This window comes from Urocitellus parryii, chromosome 10 (genome assembly GCF_045843805.1).
Source record: "Urocitellus parryii isolate mUroPar1 chromosome 10, mUroPar1.hap1, whole genome shotgun sequence".
Taxonomy (NCBI): Eukaryota; Metazoa; Chordata; class Mammalia; order Rodentia; family Sciuridae; genus Urocitellus; species Urocitellus parryii.
Window position 1 is genome coordinate 125,051,681 of NC_135540.1, and position 18,265 is coordinate 125,069,945.

The 18,265-nt window shown below is 41.6% G+C and overlaps 1 non-coding gene across 1 annotated transcript; it reads left to right on the forward strand.

Moving 5' to 3' along the window:
• Positions 1 to 2,818: 2,818 nt before the first annotated feature.
• Positions 2,819 to 2,890, forward strand: Trnaa-agc (transfer RNA alanine (anticodon AGC)). The gene has a single exon. It is a non-coding gene; the product is annotated as a tRNA-Ala (tRNA).
• The last annotated feature ends 15,375 nt before the right edge of the window (positions 2,891 to 18,265 follow it).

The following is an 18,265-nucleotide window of genomic DNA, read 5'->3' on the forward strand; positions in this document are numbered from 1 at the left end:
GAACTTTGTCCCGGAAAACACTGGACAAGGCTTCCTAGAAGAACCATAATGCTCTGGGTCTCGGAGGAAGGGGATCATGAGGGTGGGTAGCCATTGGGAAGGCTGGCCTTGCCGGGGAGAAGCCGTGCTACCCACGAGGTCAAGTCATGGCCTGTGTAGGAGCTCTTCAGAGAGGATGGCAGGCAGAGTGGGGCACTGGAGGACAGGGGACAAGTGTGTCACTGTGCAGGGGGATTAGCCTGCAGCTCGCACTGTTGGGGCACATGGTGAGGTTCCCTGGGGACCAGAGCCTCACACTTCCTGCTTTCTCTCCCTGTAAGCTACAACACTGCTTCTTTGTTTCTGGGTCCTGAGATTAATCTCGTGTATCTGTGGATAACAGGGGAATGTATGATGTATGTCCTAACACGTGTTTTAACTAATTGCTCATTACTCAGCAAAATTTATGGCCTTTAACCCACCATTGTCCCTCCTATCTGCCCACACCTACTAAATCCTTTCGATTACATTCCAAAGCCATATTTGAGGGGCTCAAATCTCATCTCTGCCACGATTTAGTCCTGGGTTAAAGGCAAACTGAGCTTGAGTCTCAACGCTGTCATCTGATATCTGCTTTACAGGTTCATTGTGAAAGAGACATTAAGTAACTATGCAAAGGGCTTGGCACGGGGCAGCAGTCTGTAGATGCTAATTCTTTTTACCCGCCTTCCAACCTCTTCCTCTGCAGTCCTATGGCAAGATGCTCAGCCAACTCTACTTGACTTAGGTTAGAGGCTGCTGTTTGGAAGTTAGTGACAACAAGCCCTTTCAATTGCTGGTGAAAAATTTTTAAAAAGAAGTAAATTCTCTATTGTCTGTAAGGTAACAGAGACAGAAATAAGAGGCACAGACTGGGCGGGGATGGGGGTGAACAGGAGTCATGGACTTTCAAATGTGCATTCACTAGGGGTTAGAAACAGTCATTTATTTATAATCTAGTCTTATACTTTCAATATTTACAAAGCATTTGTCAAATCAACAATATTTTAAAAGACTATCTTCCAGGAATTTGTCACATAAGAAATGCACTTCTTTAGAGAGACACAAAGAGAAATGATTGGTAATAAATAATAAGGTATCCCCTGAATGGGGTTATAAATATGATACAAAAGAATCCACAACAGAATAAACGTGGGATATTGGTAAAGGATTTACCCACCGTGCATAGATCCCCAGGTGATTGCCGATGCCGGTTTATATATAAATCATTAAAATATGTACCACATGGAGTGCACATTTCACAGACTTTTGAGAAATACAAACTAGTGGCTCTTAAGTTCACAAATACAACTCTATTTTTTCTGACCTCTTTGGAAAGGACTATTTCCTGAAACAAGTTGGAAAACATCTTTCCTTTGCAAGCTAATAAGACTATTTGGGGAAAAATGAGAGTTAAAAAAGTAAGATCATGTTAGATACCACCTTTTGCTCTGTCAGGAATGTTTTTGCATCTTCGGCAGGAGCTTGCCTGGTTCACATCACCAGGAACTGGAAGCCTCAAATGTTTCGGAAAAGGACTCACCAGTGCCTAAATCATCCCCCAGCTCTTCCCTGTGACTGGCTGGAGAAAAAACAGAAGCCAATCTTCAAATACCCTGCTGCTTTGAGCCCTGCTCAGCACAACAATCTCTCTGTAATTCCAAGCTCTTAGGGAAAGAAATGTAACCCTGATCCATATTTTATTTTGAGCCAAATATACTTCAGGCAATCCAAAAAGAGATGATTATTAACTGCTCCCACCCCAGCAATGTCTTGTGGCTTAATTAAGGACAGTAATGACTCTGGGGACAGAAAACACGTTAGAATTCTAAGCCAATCCTAGCTTAACGTGTTCCTAACCCAGCAAGAATCAGGAAAGACAGAGAGCGAGGGAGACAAGCCAGAGGCCTTCAGTAGAGAATGTCAGGGAGGTTCGAATCTGAGCAAAAGGAGCCTCATCACTGCAGGGTGTGTGCCAGCCACCCTGCAGCAGGCCTCCCGTGTTCCATGATGATGGATAGCTGCATGTCGCACTTGCACTTAGCACGCCAAAGTCCCCAGAGCGCTCAGCTCCCCCTTGCCATCTATCACTGATCACAATGTAGTAAGGCAGACATAATAGACCTCATTCAAATCAACTACACAATTGGGAGACGGTTTTGAATTTTATTCAGCAATGAGGGTGGCTTCATTGTTGAAGATCCTGAAGGAACAAAACCCCCAGATTTGAGGTCCATAAAAATTCCAGCATCAGAGTCTGAAGGAGCTCGAAGCTGAGAAGCGGGCCTCATCCCAAGGTCTACGTGTAAATAAAGTTAAGGTGCAGAGCGGGGAACTGAACTCTTTAATGTGGCTCTCCTTTAGAAATATTTACACAAGCTTTTGAACTGAGCTCAACAATTCAGAGTTGATACTGTGCGGTGTTCTCAAAAACTTATCAAATATTAAAAACCCCATTTTGCAGAAAAACAACACTTTACATGCTGAAAAGGCAGAGTAATATTTAAGCAAACTTCCCTTTGTTTTCCACTAGAAGAGACAGAAGCTGTTTTATCTTTTTTTTTTTTTTTCTCCACCTTTTACATGTTAGGAAGGAGTATCTCTTCCTTTGTTGCAGAATCAGAAAGAAGCTGGTAACCTGGAAGCTGTAATTGCCTCCCTTCTGGATCCCCCCGACAGGGTTGTGTCTCTGTGGTTACTGAGCTCTGTCCTGGGCCTGCCTGGGCGGGACATGGAAAGGGATGCACTGTTCTCCAGAGGCCTGCAGGTGCACCCTGTAGGGATGTCACAGATGGGGGCTGGGGATGTAGCTCAGCAGTAGAGCACTCACCTAGCATGTGGGAGGCCCTGGGTTTAATTCCCAGCACCCCCAAAATCAATGAAAGAAAAGAAAGAGAAGCAACAAGAGTGAAAGTCACTGGGGCCTGAGATGATGGTGAGCACCTTCTAAAGAAGGCAGAAGGTCCGAGCCCTGGGACGAAGGAGGACTATGGAGATAATTCTCGACTTGCGTATCTTGGCATATTTTACCTCCTCTACCTGAATGCCATCCTCCATTTCCTCTCCTCAGAAAACACTTGCTCTCCCTCAACAATCTCTCAGTCTTCCTATCTTGTTCGTTTCTTCCTGTTCTCTCAAGTCATTCAACCTTTGCAAATGCTGTCAATTATACCCCAAGCATTTGACAGGGGAGCTGGGTCTGGCCTGGGACGTACAGACCTGAGGTGAGAGGAGATTGTCCTAAGGTGGAAAATCAGACCTGGTACCTCCCACACCAAGGGCCCATCAGCCAGTCAAAGCAATTGTGTGGAACATAAATGTAGGTATAAAAAGTGACTTATCTTGGAATTTTTCTTGAATCTGGAGAGGTTGTCAGAATTTTAAAAGCTCTCGAGAAAGTGGATGTTTATTTGCTGTGACTCAGATTCCATTTGCCCAGAGGTACAGCTTCTGAAATCCTGGACAAGGCCTCACTTATGTCCATGGGTGCAGGGGTTAGGGGGCAGGGGGTCTTAAAATATTTTTTTTTCTTTTTGTGATTCTGGGAATTGTGAACCCAGATCTCATTAATGTTGGGGAGTCTTTCTACTTCAAATTGGGGTGGAACTAGGAGCTGGAGATCTTCAGAGAATTCTATGGAGACAGAGGTGGTCCAGGAAGCCTTGGTCAAATACCCGCAGACTTGTCTTGGGTCCTGACGGACACAGAAGAGAGAAGACACGGTGGGAGTGAAGGGCAAGGGAGTGGTCGGGCCTGGAGAGCACGACTGAGAGGGAGACTGCTTGTCCGACTCTTCAGGGTCCCCCAGCTCACACTGCAGAGGAGGCCCCCGAGAGTCAAGGGTGCAGCTGACACGGCCAACACACAACTTGAACCACACTCACAGCAGGCTGTGGAAACAGGGCGAGGCAGTAGTGGAATGGAGGTAAACCTGTCCCTTGGATCCAAAACTCAGAGCATCAAAATGAGAGGTGGGGAAGGGTCAGGACCCAGGACAAGCAAGACTGTTGTCCTCCTAACAAAGGAGCCAGGTCAGGGAGGACTTTGCCCCCTGGGTTAGGTGATTTGGAGAAACCTCAAAGGCATACAGGTGTGGGCACCTGTGCCATTTCTGATGAAATCATAGCACCTGCACCCAGGGCTGTTGACAAGGATTCACACTTCTCACCTGAGAGGACAGACCTCCATCTGATGATGGTCCTACCCACCTGTCTGGCTGCATTTCCCAACACTGCACTCCCCTTGACCCACCTGGAGGGAAAATATCGCACGGTTAGCTCTGTCCCTCAGTGGGGCCTTCTGCATGTGGACACAACGTTACTAACAATGTTCCCACACCTGAGCAAGCTCCCGCAAGACAGAAGAGCCAGTCTGCGGGGATACCCTGACACTGGAACATTGAAAAGGAGAGACCTTCATGGATTTTTCCAACTTTAACATTCTAGGATGTAAGCAGACACTAAAAAGAAGAAAGCTCCAATCCTTGGATTGTTCCAAGATTTAATTGACCGGGCTTTTATCAATGAGAAGGGCTTGACTCTCCGCTGTCAAGTGTATCAACCAGTACTGAAAGAGGGTGCTTTCAAAGCCCAAAGCACCCAAACCCAAGAATTAAATCAGAGAAATATTAGTGGGTTTGTGCTGGAAGATAAAATTGAATACTCAATATTTATCTGTCGCCTACCAAAGCAAATTACACAAAATAACTCAAATTGAAATATTTAATTAGCTACTCCAAAATGGATTTGTTCGCAAACCATTAATCTAATTAACACACACAACTTTCCCTTCACAGCACTTGCCTTGGTTATGCATGAGGCCGGCACAGAGCTCACATTTGTCTACTTGTGTGGATGGACATCTCTAAGAGCCTTCCTCTTGTCACACAGACTGTTGCCTGCTCCCTTGCTTCCCGTATTTGTGAATAACATTCAATATGAACAAGACAAAATAAAGAAATTGCTTCAAATGTGAAACATTTGATGTTTCGAGCTGTACAGGGAAGGGGCTATTTTTCCAATGTGCACAACAGATGTAGCAGCTGAATGCATGTGCAAAGGCAAGCTCTAAATGAACAGCCCGCATAATCATGACAATTTTGCGTTGCAATATGCTCTGTTTCTACTATCAACCCAGGAAGCTCCAAAGAGGGGGTAAAAAGATTCGTCATTTGTTCTTTTGAAAATTGCAACTTTATAGACTCTACCTGATTACTGAAAAAATTGGCATTATTGAAAAAATACTTTAATAAATTTAGAAACAAAAAATTATTCCCCCTGAAAAATTATATAATTAGCAATTTGAAGGCTGCTGGAATGAGGAATAGATGAGATAACACTAGTGCAATACTGCCATCTAGAGGATGTTGTGAGGACCCACAGTCCGCTCTTTGCTTTCTTTTTTCTCTTTGCTTTCTTACAAATGTGTAAAACAGCCATAATAAGGGGATGCCTGGTATACGTGATAATGATAAGAAAGGAGACTCGGATGTCTAAATAATGCAATTCCTAGATCAAAGATCTCCACATTTTTCTTCACTTCTCTGAACTGTAAGGTGCTGAAGTGTGCAGGAAGAAAATCAGAATTGACTCATCACAAACTCAACATCCACTCATCAGGAACCCAAATGAACCAGCAGGCCAAGTCTCAATATTGCCTGGTCTTCTATTTTTTATATATTATTTTGTTTTGTTTATTTAAGGAAAACTGAAATTGTGTACATGTGTGTGAGACCTCCAGTTATTTTAATGGAGCAAATTTTTTAAAAATTGAACTGTACCATCAGAATGAAATATGCCTAAGGCTAGCTTTTGGCTCCAAGGGCAGCCAGTCTATGACTTTGAAAATGAAAGAAAAAAAAATATTGTGGGTGAATATTGGCAAATGAGAAAAGAAGGAACCTAGAAGGTTGTTACCTGCTTAGAAATTTATTAAGTGAGATTTCGTGCCACCCACTGAAATACCAGCCTAGTCGAGTGAGACGACAAGACTTTAACACAACATTAGCTTTAGTGATCCTGCCTTTTGTAATTCATAGGCCTCTGTGGCCTAGGACCTAATGAACATGTGCACAAGCATCTACATGCAAATGCAGCCAGCTATTTCCCCACTCACCACAAACTGAATCAACACCTGAGAAATTCCCCGAAGAAGACACAATGGAGGAATAGGAAGAAGGAAGCACCAGAAATAAATGATAGATAAATAAAATAACAGCCAAAGACAGGAACTGTCAGAGGAAAACAAGGGCTTTTGTTGTATTACTGATTTCAAATCATCACAATGAGCGAGGGGAAAAAAATCATAACAATGATTAAAATATCAAATAGTCAAAGGAAATCAGAGAAAAACAAATGTGTGTACACAGTGAAGCCAGGCTTGGTGTGTGTCTCTATTAAGCAAATAAATTGTTGCAGGTCACCATCCAAACCCCAGGCCAGGAGGGATGTTGCTCTCTCAGTTCCCCTAGACGACCGTCCATGTTCTATGTTTTCCTTCTTGACCAAATAGTTGCAAGGCTTATCACACGACAGAACAAAGAGAACAAGGCCATGTGCATTGAGCTGATTCCTCCCACTGCTGATGAGCAGAAGGGTTAAGGAAGAACAGTCCACACCCGTGTAGGGGGAGAGACCAGAAGGGAGAGTCCTGGGTAGCGATGGCAACCCATCCCTCCAACTTTCTCTTCTTTTTCTGAGATCTTTTTTTAAAGCTTTTTGTTCCATCAATTTGTGAAGGAAGGGTGTTAAAATCTTCCATTATAACTGTGGCTTTGTTAATTCTGTGAGTTTTCCTTACATGTATTTTCAAAGTTCTGTTATCATTTACATACATACATATTTAGGATGTGTGTAATTTCCTGGTAAATAACCCTTTCCTCATTATGATGCTTCCCTTGTTCAAATGTTGGAATGAATAATCTTGGTCCTGAAGTCCACTCTGTGTGAAACTGGTTCAAGGGCACAAGCGTCCTTACCCTACAATGCCACAGTACATCGCTTCCCCTCCTTTGTAATTTTGCATCAATCATGAGCAGCTTATGTTTCAAAGAACATACTTTGTTTTTTTATCTAGTCAAACAGTCTCAACCTCTGAAAAGTTGATTTAGTCAGTTTACCTTAAGTAAATTCTTAATATGATTGGGTTTGTATTATATTGCTATTTTTTCCCTATTTTCCCAGTCTTTCCTTTTTGGTTCCCTGCTGTCTTCTTGTTTGCTAGACCCTGCCTTACAGGACCAGGCAGTTCATGTTTTATTTAGCCTTTGTGAGCCAGATATGGTCTCCTCTTCCTCCTCTATCTCCTTTTCCTCCTTCTTCTCCTCCTCTTCTTTCTCTTCATGCTCTACCCTCTCCTGATGCTCCTGCTATTTCTAAAATGTAAAAACCATGCTTAGCCTGTGGTATGCACAAAAACAAAGCCGCAGCCTGAGTTGGCCATATTTCCTAACCTCAGCTCTAGGATGTGGTCCTTCCTCCCAGCCAGAGGCCTTTACGCAGTCTCAACTAAATGCCTGAAGTATTCAATGCCAACACCTCGTTCTGGATTGGCCAAAACTCGAATGTCTCTCAGCAAGCACATCACTTCTAGCCAACCCAAAGCCAGTCTCTTCCAGGCCTTTGGAAGTTGCACTTTGTATATATGCTGGTTAGCGCTCAGCAGAGCCATGGGAAATCCTATCCTCTGCCAACTGCGCTCAAGTTCAAAAAAATGCTCCCACAATATGGTTTACATGGTCTGTTTCTCCTCTTGCAAAGAACATAGTCTGGTTTCAAAGTAAACTAATTTCCTCATACATATTGCTCTATATGTTCCATCTACTTGTGGAAGACTGGTTACACTATTTGGGCAGAAATGTACAGCCCAACAAGTTCCACTTTGAACAGGTTAAATTTTAGTGGCTGGACCTACAGGAGGAGATGTGCAGGAGGTGGATTATGAGGTGAGATGTATACAAATATGAATTGTCAGTATATGGCACTTGACATTACACCAAGGGGAATATAATTTCTCAGAGAAAACACATAGTTAATAAAAGAGCAAGGGATTCGTTCATGGGGGGAAATGAAGGTAAGAGATACCCGAGAGCTAATTGGAAAAGTTGTCAAACAAAGGAGAAGCTCAAGCTTTCTCTAGGTGAATATGTTTCTCTAAGAGTGTGCATTTTAAGAGTATCCTTCCTGCCATGTGTTCTGACCTGTTCATGAAACATTCACCCAAAACTGTCAAATACAGTTGTTCTTTATATCTGTCAAGATGATTGGCTCCTCCTCCTTTCTTCTATTGTTGGTTATGTTGGGGAAATTTAAAAAAAAAAATGTGCCTCCACCATTCAGTCTGTAATCAACTTCTGGCTTCCCTCTCTTATTTACCTGAGGGTTCCACTAGAACAACAGGCTAAAAGCAGACTTTTAACAAAAGCCAACATCCTCCAAATGAGGACTGAATTTCACCATAATGAAAGAGACAGGCCTTTTTACCTGGTGATGTGTTAAGTCAGGCACTCGTGGGTGCACGCTTCCAAGTTCATGCCACTGAGATAGCTTGGGAGTGACTCCCAACTTCTAGAAATCTTTTTTTTTTTTCTTTTTTCTTTTCCTATACAGAAGCAGTGACTTTGAAAAAGCAGAATGCAAACCCAAGATAAAGTGAAGCAAGAAATACAGGTGGATTAGCCCTTCTCTGAAATGTTCGGGGCCACAAGTGTTTCAGACTTCAGATTTTTTTTCTTTCAATTTGGGAATACACAAATTTTTGTATTTGCATACCCATCCTGAAATATCTTTGGGATGGAGCCCAGGTTTAACACAAAGCTGCATTTATGTTTCACATATACCATTTGACACAATATGTTTAGTGTGGTAGCTGCATTTTGACTGTAACTCATCACAGGAGGCCAGGTGTGGAATTTTCACATGAGGTCACCACTCAAAAAGTTTTGGATTTTGGAGCATTTTGGATTTTAGATTTTAGCATTCAGTCCTATGTAATCCCAGCTATGCTCAACCTGTAACTACACAGAACTGAGTGAACTGATAAAGTGAATATAATTATAGTTATTTGGCTTGGGATATTATTCATTTACTGTGTACTGGTATTATTTTTGATGTTCTATTTTCTTTGGCATATAATGAAGTCCTGTATCTTCCTTTTTTGACTTATAGTTAACCTTTGTTTAAACCAGGGATCATCAAACCATGGTCCATGACTAAACGGGTCAAATGTAGCCCACAGGAGGCCACTCCAGCATGCTTATTGTCTACATGTTGTCTGTGGCTGTTCTCAAGTTACCATGGCAGATCTGAGCTCAGATCTTACATTGAAGACCCACAGCCCATAACACTGGAAACATTTCCCATATGGCCTGTTGTAAGAAAAGTTTGCTGACTCCCTGTTTTAGACTATGCTTTTTCATACTGCAATGAAATATCATTTAAATAGTGTTTTGTTTTCACTGACAACTCAAAATTTAGGAGTAAATACATTTTACTAAATCCCTTAGCACTTAAAAGCAAGGTAGTTGTTGAGAAAAGGTTCTTGTTATCTTTGTTAACCAGGATATAGTCAGAAGAATTAATGGGAACAAGAGCTGTGCTTTGTAGTTGGAACCAAGGCCACAGAACTATCCCAGAAGACGAGTCTATCTTGAAGCTTTTGTGGTCCTGAACTTTCAGGTAGTGGAGAGAATCACTTCCTAGCAGACCAAGTCCTGCAGCAGATGGGCTGGGGAGAGAGAAGCTCAAGGAGATAGAAACCCATCCACATTTATAGGTACTCCAGGCAAAACTGTTGGAAATTAATTTCTTGTGTTCAGTTTTCTAGCCTCAGAACCTGAACACAAATAAGAGCAATAAGAATTTCTCTGAAATAATAGAGTCTATTGAAAATATACTCAATTCCCTGTGAGTTCTCATGACAAAGTTTAGATTTTTTTTTTTTGCCTTAATAGTTGCTTAACACCACATAACACTGGGTTTGCTGACCATTTATTTCAAGGAAATATAGGTATATTAATAAATACTTCTTGTTTCACTAAATTAATCATAACAAAGTAAAGTGAAACCAGCGTTTGTGATTGTGTTAGCCACCTTCTCATTGCTGTGACAAATTGATCTGGCATAAAGAATATAAAGGAGGAAAGAGTTATTTTGACTCATGGCACAGTCTATGATTAGCTTGATCTATGGCTTTAGGCCTGAGGTGAGGCACAATATCATGGCAGAAGGGTGTGGAGAAGGAAAGTTGCTCTGCTCATGGCAGCCAGGAAGGAAAGAGATAGAGAAGAGGAAGGGGACGGGCACAGTAACACTCTTCCAGGGCATATCCCCAGGGACTTAGCTTCTCCAGCTAGGCCCCACCTCCTAGAGTCCACACAGCAGTTAGTGGATTGATCCACTGATGAGGACAGAGCCCTTGTGATCCAACTACTCTAAAAGCCCCACCTCTGAACTTTGCTAGATTGGAGACCAAGCCTTTAATATATGAGACTTTGGGGACAATACAGATCTAAACCATAAGAGAGATCAAAACTAATCTTCATGAATCATTTATGATCACATGGGATGGTTTTAAAAAAAAAAGTGCCCAAAGTCTGGAAACAGGCCTCCATGCTGTGTGGACATTGTCTAGCAGGCCTTCCCAGGTTCTTCTCAAGCTCAGGGAGTGTGTGCGCCATATTGGACTTATGATTTTGGATATTTTTCAACTTTGTAAGTGTAGATGTTAAGAGTAGAAAAATGATAGTAAAGTGTAGATTATTCTTGTTTGAAAGGAATTAAAGTAAAATCCATTCTTAGTGAGATACAAATCAAGGTATTATAACCTGAAGGTTAGGGTTTGAAGGGTTTGCTTTGTATATACTTTTAAAAATACAGTAAAGATGAAACCATTAGTGAGATTGTGAGACCATTTTCTGAGATTGCTCAGAAAAGGAAACAGAACACAAAATTCAAAACATAACTGGCTGAATGACTCTTGGTTAGAAAAATAACTTTTCCTCTGATGGTAAAGAGAGAAGGATGGCTCTGTATGTGTGTGTGTGTGTGTGTGTGTGTGTGTGTGTGTGTGTGTGTGTGTCTGTGTATAAAACTTTATAAGTTAAGGACAAGAATTTGTAGATATTCCCACCAAAAAAGCTACCAGTTACTCAGCATGAGGAAGGTGATGTGAAGATATAGTAGGGATACAATATCACTGATGGAAATCAGAAAGCAAGATGATGGGACAAATAAAGGCCAGAGCTAATGACAGAGTTTGCTTCACTAACTTCCTTCACTAGCAGGAAGTCAAGGATGAGGAGGAGGGAGCTACAGGGGATTGCCAAAAGGAATTGTGGAATTCAGGTAGGAAAGGGAGGCAGGAAGGCCAGGTGTGTCTGAGGACACACAGCGTGGGTGGAAACAAGAGGGTCAGATCCATGACAGACTGGGAAGACAGGAGCTGAGCGAGCGACAGGGGGCCACAGCCTGGGGAGGCGGGGACAAGTGCACAGGTGAACAGTGCCAGACGATGACAAGCTGTCAGCATGAACACACTGACAGCTGCCACTCATATGGTAAAGGTCTCATTTTAGACTCAGAAAACTTTGAGGTGAGGTGTGACAGGCTGGCAAACATGACTTCACTGAAGAGCATCAATGTGACATGGGGCTCTCACACACCAGTAAGGAGTGAAAAGTTTTTTGGGTTTTTTGTTTGTTTGTTTGTTTGTTTGCCCCCACAGGGACAGCACTAGAGCAGATAATCTCTGTGACCCAGGGGCTACAGGTCACAAGGAAGAGCCAAAGGTCGAAGGGTACAGTCGAGTAGCCTGTGAGAAACCTAGAACTGGTTGGCCCTTTGTGTTCCTCATCTCATGTGACATTCTTCAACAGTGAAGTGGCTCTGAATCCCTGCTTCCAGGATGGGGACACGGGTTCCGAGGGGGATGGGGGATTTACCAGCATCACAGGCGGACCCATCAGGTTCTCAAATCCATGTTCATAATTACTACAGCAAGTAGCCCTGAAGAACAAGGAAATGGACTTGGGGGAGGGATGGGAAAAGGCACTCAGAACAATTTGTCAAGGTGTGCCCTGAGACACATTTTTTTCCAAAGGGGGAAGAAAGCAGCAGGTGCCACTGCAGAGCTGCTCATTCAAATGTACCAATGTCCATGTACAAATGTACCAATGTCCATGGGAAAAGGTAACATAGAAACTGTCACAAATCCATCAAATAAACATAAATTGGGAAAGCAAAGAACCGCCCAGGGCCTTGGTGCCTGCCATCCCTGTTTGCTCGTCCTGGGATGCGCTTTCCAGGCATTTGACTCTGCCACTCAGAGCCTTCATGTCATGACTCAAATGCCAAAATCTTAATGTAGGTCTTCTCTGACTACCCAGCTTAAAATTGCAACCCACCCCCCAGCCTCATCTGACATGTCACATTGCCTCATCTGACATATCACATTTCAGTTGTTTCTTTTCTCCCCCACTAGAATGCAAGCCCCACAAGTGTGGGCGATTTTGTCTGCTTTCTTTACTGATATACTCCCAGTATATAGAATGGTTCCTGGCCCATGGTGGAAACTCACATACAGTGGTCCCTCAGTATCTTCAGGAAATTGGTTTCAGGACCCCCACAGATGACAAAATCCATAGATGTTCAAGTTCCTTATATAAAACTGCAATAGTATTTGCATATAGCCTATGCATGTCCTCTGTATATTTTAAATTATTTCTAGATTACTTATAGCAACCAATACAATGTGAATGCTATATAAATAATTGTTATACTCTGGGGGGAAATGACATGGGGAAAATATGTATGTGTTCCGAAGCAATTTGTTAAAACATATCTTCAGTCCATAGTTGGTAAATTGATAATTGGTCCCACATTTGTGAAACTCATGAATACAATGGTCCACTAGAACTTTAAAATTTATCTCAAGTCCATGCACATGTCCAGTGACACTCCCTATATTCACCTGAATGAACCTGCATGTGCCAAACACAGCTCTAGAGAAGAGCATTCCCAGGTGAAGTTAGACATGAGAACACAGCTTGTCCCTGGGCCTATTTCTTCACTCAAACCCATTTCCCTTTTCTTTATCAGTAGAAATTGTGTTTGATGTCAGCAGTGTGTAAGTCAGTCAATCGTCAATCAATGCCAGCCCACTGTGCTTCACAGCTTCTCTGGCTGAGGATGGCTGTGTGACAAAGTTCTGGCCCATTAGTTTGAAAGAGAGGTCATTGTCTAGGAGGGTTCCTAGACAGCATTTTACAAAGGAGTAGCACCAACAGGCACACGTCACTTTTCCTTTGCCCTTCCTCTTCTTCCTCTAAGTCTAGGCCCTGTGACCTATCTGATAAAATGGCATGCTCCATGCCTACACAGCCATGCATGGGAGAGTTCAGTTTGTTCCACAGTCAGCCAAGCAGGACAGATGACACAGAGTGAGTGCAGGGAAAGGCAGGTCAGCTGGTCTTCCCATGTAGCTCCAGAACATGCTGGGTTCCCCCAGATTCCTCCTATGGGGAAAATAGATCCCAGAGGATGTTGCAAAGAGGGGAGGAAATATTTCCCAGATGGGAAGAGGAGTGGAGGGGAAGGGAAGAGAGCCTCTAGCTCACAGGGCAAGAACAAAATGCATAGATGTAGTAAATGCTCCTGGTACAAACAAAATCATTCCAAGGAGATTTTTAGAAAATGTAATTCTGAGTCCCCAGCCCAGAATAAATCAAAACACAAACATGCAAGATAGACTCCCTGCAAGTCAATTTTGAGAAAGTTCCCACTTGTGCCACTGATTTGAGAAGCATGACCACATTATGGAAACTGCTGTGGACTGAATTTTGATGCCAGCCCAGATACACATGGAAGCCCTTAAACCCAAGGGACTTTACCTGGAGACAGGGCCTACAAGGAGGTGATTAAAAGTAGGGTCCTAATCCAATAGGAATAGTAGCCTTGTAAGCTGAAGAGAGAGAGAGAGAGAGAGAGAGAGAGAGAGAGAGAGAGAGAGAGAGAGAGAGAGAAAGAAAGAAAGAGAGATATCTTGATCTTCTCTGCCACATGAGCATGCAGCAAAGACCTGCAGCAGACGCTATTTTGCAGTGGCAGCCTGAGCTGGTACGAAGCCTTTGACGTCCCACTGCACCCATAGTCTCCTTAGGGTGCTCACTAACTCCCTGAAACCACTAGTCATCCTCACCCTGACACTTGATCCCCTCCATTTGGAAACTAGTCACTAAATAGCTTAAATCCAACTATCTAGCTTAGTAACAGATACTAAGAGAAAATACAGTGTATAATGCTCACCTATATTATAAATAGTCTTGAACTGTTTTCTAATTATTAAATTTGTCAAGGCCCTTAACAACCTGGAACTTGAATGCAGCAATAGTGCATTATTCATTCATTTATTTATTCATCAGGCATGTAAGGTATTCAGTGCTGAAAATGCCATCCCTTCAGAGTTCAAAGCTAAGGTAAGGTTCGCAGGACAAACAAGTAAATAGGTCATTGTAATGTGATGTGACAAGTGCTGTAATAAAAATTCTGGACATTCACAAAAGTGAAATCTTACTCAGACTAGAGGCCTGTATGTCAAGCTTCCTGGATATCCCCATGCTGAGCTAAAGGTTATCCGAGATGGGAGAGAACATTGCAAGCAAAAGCAGCAGCCAGCATAGTCAAGGAGGTGGGTGAGAAGCAGCCCGGTGCATTCTGTAACTGCATGAAGTCTGTTAGGGCATGTCCATCAACAGCGGACCTCGAGGCCAGAGCAGTAGGCAGGGCTCAGGACATTAAGGTCCTGGTAATCTCTGTTCAGTTTATATTTTATTCAGAGAAAATCCACTGTGCCACTTAGAAAGTTTACCAACAAAAGGATGATGGGGTGAGGCTGAATTCACTTAGCTTTTTGAAGTTAATAAAATAAAAATTGAAGAAGGGAAGGCCCCAGAATAGATACAGAAGAGGCATTGACTGAAATATTCAAAAATTAAATGGACAAGCTTTGGTGATTTGACACTCAGTGCACCCTTCCCCTTTTCTTTCCATCCCTGATTTCTCATGATCCCAGGTCCACTCTGACTTCCAATTTCCTTTTTTCACTGTTAAAGTTCAAAGGCAACTTCTGGCATTGCACTGGTCTTCATTTTATCCCTACTCAAACCTGCTTTAATTTCTTGTCATGTACTTTTGGGCTACAGATGCACATCTTGCACATTAATAGTTTCTATGAAGAAAAATAAAATTAAAAAGCCACATTCTTGTTTTGGAAACCTTTTCCCAGCCCTGTAGTGCTGACCTTCAATCTCCCTACACACTGGTGCCACCAACCCCTGGGGCCAGAGGGTAAGAGGGATTCAGCTAACGTTCTCACAGGTGGAAAAATTAACCTCTGTGAAGGTTTTAAAGTTAAGATGCTTCAATTAAAGAGGTTGTGTTTTGGAATAAATACAAGGTATTATTAAGAAAACTGCAACACTGGATGTCTGCTACATAACAAAATTATTTGAAACCAAAGAGACAATCTGAAGCAACTGATCAAGAACTGTTTTGGCCCAGATAAGATTTCCTAGAGACTAGATTTATAGGAAGTTAGAACCTGTCCAGGCCAAATGGCATGTCCACAGGAGGCAGAAGCTCAGCTACTGCTTAAAAGACTGGAAATCTGGACAGGCTGAGCCAGGGTGATTCCCTGGAGCATGCCTACAGCTTACTGCCCCCTGCCCCCACTTCTGGAGGCTGATGAACATTGCAGCAGACTCAGTAAAAACTGGATCACAAGAATGCTGGGAGCTCTGGCAGTCAGAACTCTAATTTAGGACTTTGTCTCAATCCCAGCACACCGTTAATACATCAAAATCTGGATGGAGGCCTCTATTTTCTGTCTGGGCCTACAAACAAACATGGGCACAGAGAGAACCCTTTGAGAGCCACTTGGGAGACTTGCCAGGAACTCCAATAAACTAGATTTTGGGACTCAGGTGAAATCCTACAACATGGGCTGAAGCCCACTTGACATCAGTTGATTCAAGATAAGACTCAAGCCTGCCCAGATAAGTGTCTTTCAACAAAGACTGCCCTGTGTGAGGGCTGGGGAAGTGGCAAGGCAACAGTGTTCACTCATCACAGTCCAGGCTTCTATGGGATTGCTCAGATGCTGTGTTTTTGGCAAACAACTTACCCCCAAATAATGCCTAAACTGCTATTATGGCACAGTTTGCTGAAACTAGTAACTGCAAGCTCACTTGCTGAAACCATACTACCAATCAGAAGAAGCCCTAAAATGAACTTGCTCTCAGTCCTTTGTTCCTACCATGGCCAAGCTTTCCATGTCCTCAATAAAAGATCACCATTAAGTTAAATTACCTTTAATAAATACTTTTTACCTATATAATCTCTCTCTCCATGAACCCCCAGCTTCCAACATTCATTTTACATTTTTACCACATAAAAGTATCTGTGTCCCTTATTAGATACCAAGCTCCTTTAAAGTAAGCACCTGCCTACCACATTACCTGTAAACTTTCAGAGCTTATTACAACACTCTGTACATAATAGACTATTAAACATTTTTGAATGGATTAAGAAGAACCTGTATTGTGTCCTACATATAATTTTTTGGGAAAAATCCACCTTGTCCATATAAACAAGATGAAACTCTTCAAGACCTAAAAGCAGAAATCAATAAACCTAAATTAAACCTAGTTTTGCTTTCACTTATTTTTAAACAAGTATGAAAAATGCATACACAATAAAATGGCACTAACTTAGATGGTAAATGGAGAACACAACAACTACATATGAAAGATTGTATACAAGATTTAGGAATACACTAGGACCCCAAGAACTTAATGGGCAAAAAACATGGACAAGTCATTGAAATGAAACATACAAAGCTAATAAAACATTTAAAAAATTTCCAACCTCATTAGACATTATTTACCTATTGGATTAGCAAAGTTTTAACCAAATGATGGTGTGGAAGAGAGTATTTATACACCCTTGTATCGTGGGAAATGGATATTCACATAGCTATGTGGATAAGAAACCCTAAAACTTGTTACACCCAATATATGCATGTGAGATGTTGTGTGTGTGTGCCCAGCTCCTCCCTCCTCTATCCATCAAACTGTCTGTCGTGTGTGTGCATACAGAAGTTACATATATATAAACATATGAACTAAAGTTATCTTTATACTTTTCTACATATTTCTTTTTAAAGATATCCTAAGAAATCAACATATTGATTAGAATGTATGCAGTATGACTTAGGAGGTAAGCATTCAGCTCTACCACTTACTAGATATGTGACCGTCAGCAAATTATTCATTCTGTGGACTGTTTGCATCAGTAAAATGATGATTTAAAAATATTTTTAAAAACACCTACCTTACAGGGTTGGTGTAAAGATTAAATCAGAATACATATTGGAGTTTCAAATACTGCCTGCAAAGAGTGCTCAATAAACATTAAATGCTAATACTTCACATAAATTTGGTAATGGCGTAATGTTTCATGGCAGACAAATGTTAAAAAAAGAGTATGGCATGGGCTGGGGTTTTGGCTCAGCGGTAGAGTGCTCGTCAAGCACATGTGAGGCCCTGAGTTTGATCCTCAGCACCACATAAAAATAAATAAGTAAAATAAAGGTATTTTTAAAAAAAGAGTACAGCAAATCCATACAATGGCAGATTATCATGCAGTCATTAAAATGTTGTTCATGAAGAGTTGTTATTGATGTTGGAGAAATATTTTTATTAAGTGAAAAAGCATAGCTATAGTAAATGTATAGTATGATTTCAATTATGTGAAATAACAGAAAACAGACCAAAATACTAAAAAATGTTATTTTAGGTAGTAGAATTTGGTCTGCTTGCTGTTATTCTCTTCTTTATACTTTTTATCACTGAAGTTTTGTTTTTTTTTTTTTAAATAGTATGGAAGGTATTACTTTTCAAACCAGGAAAACACCATAATTTTGAAAGGTTAAAATAAGGCAACAAGTGGGTAATTTTAAAAATTTATAGAAATGCCCAACTTTTCACATATAAATAATACAGAAATTTTTGTGGCTTTCCAAAGCTCAATTATTTTCTGTTAAGTTTACAAATATAGAGTATTGTATTAATGCAAAATAAATATTACAAACACCACAAAGCAGTAAATACCCCTTGACTGAATCTGTTTATAAACAAGTGTATGAAAAGCAGCACTTAAACAAGGACTCCCTGAGGCCTAAGCAGAAGGGCAGC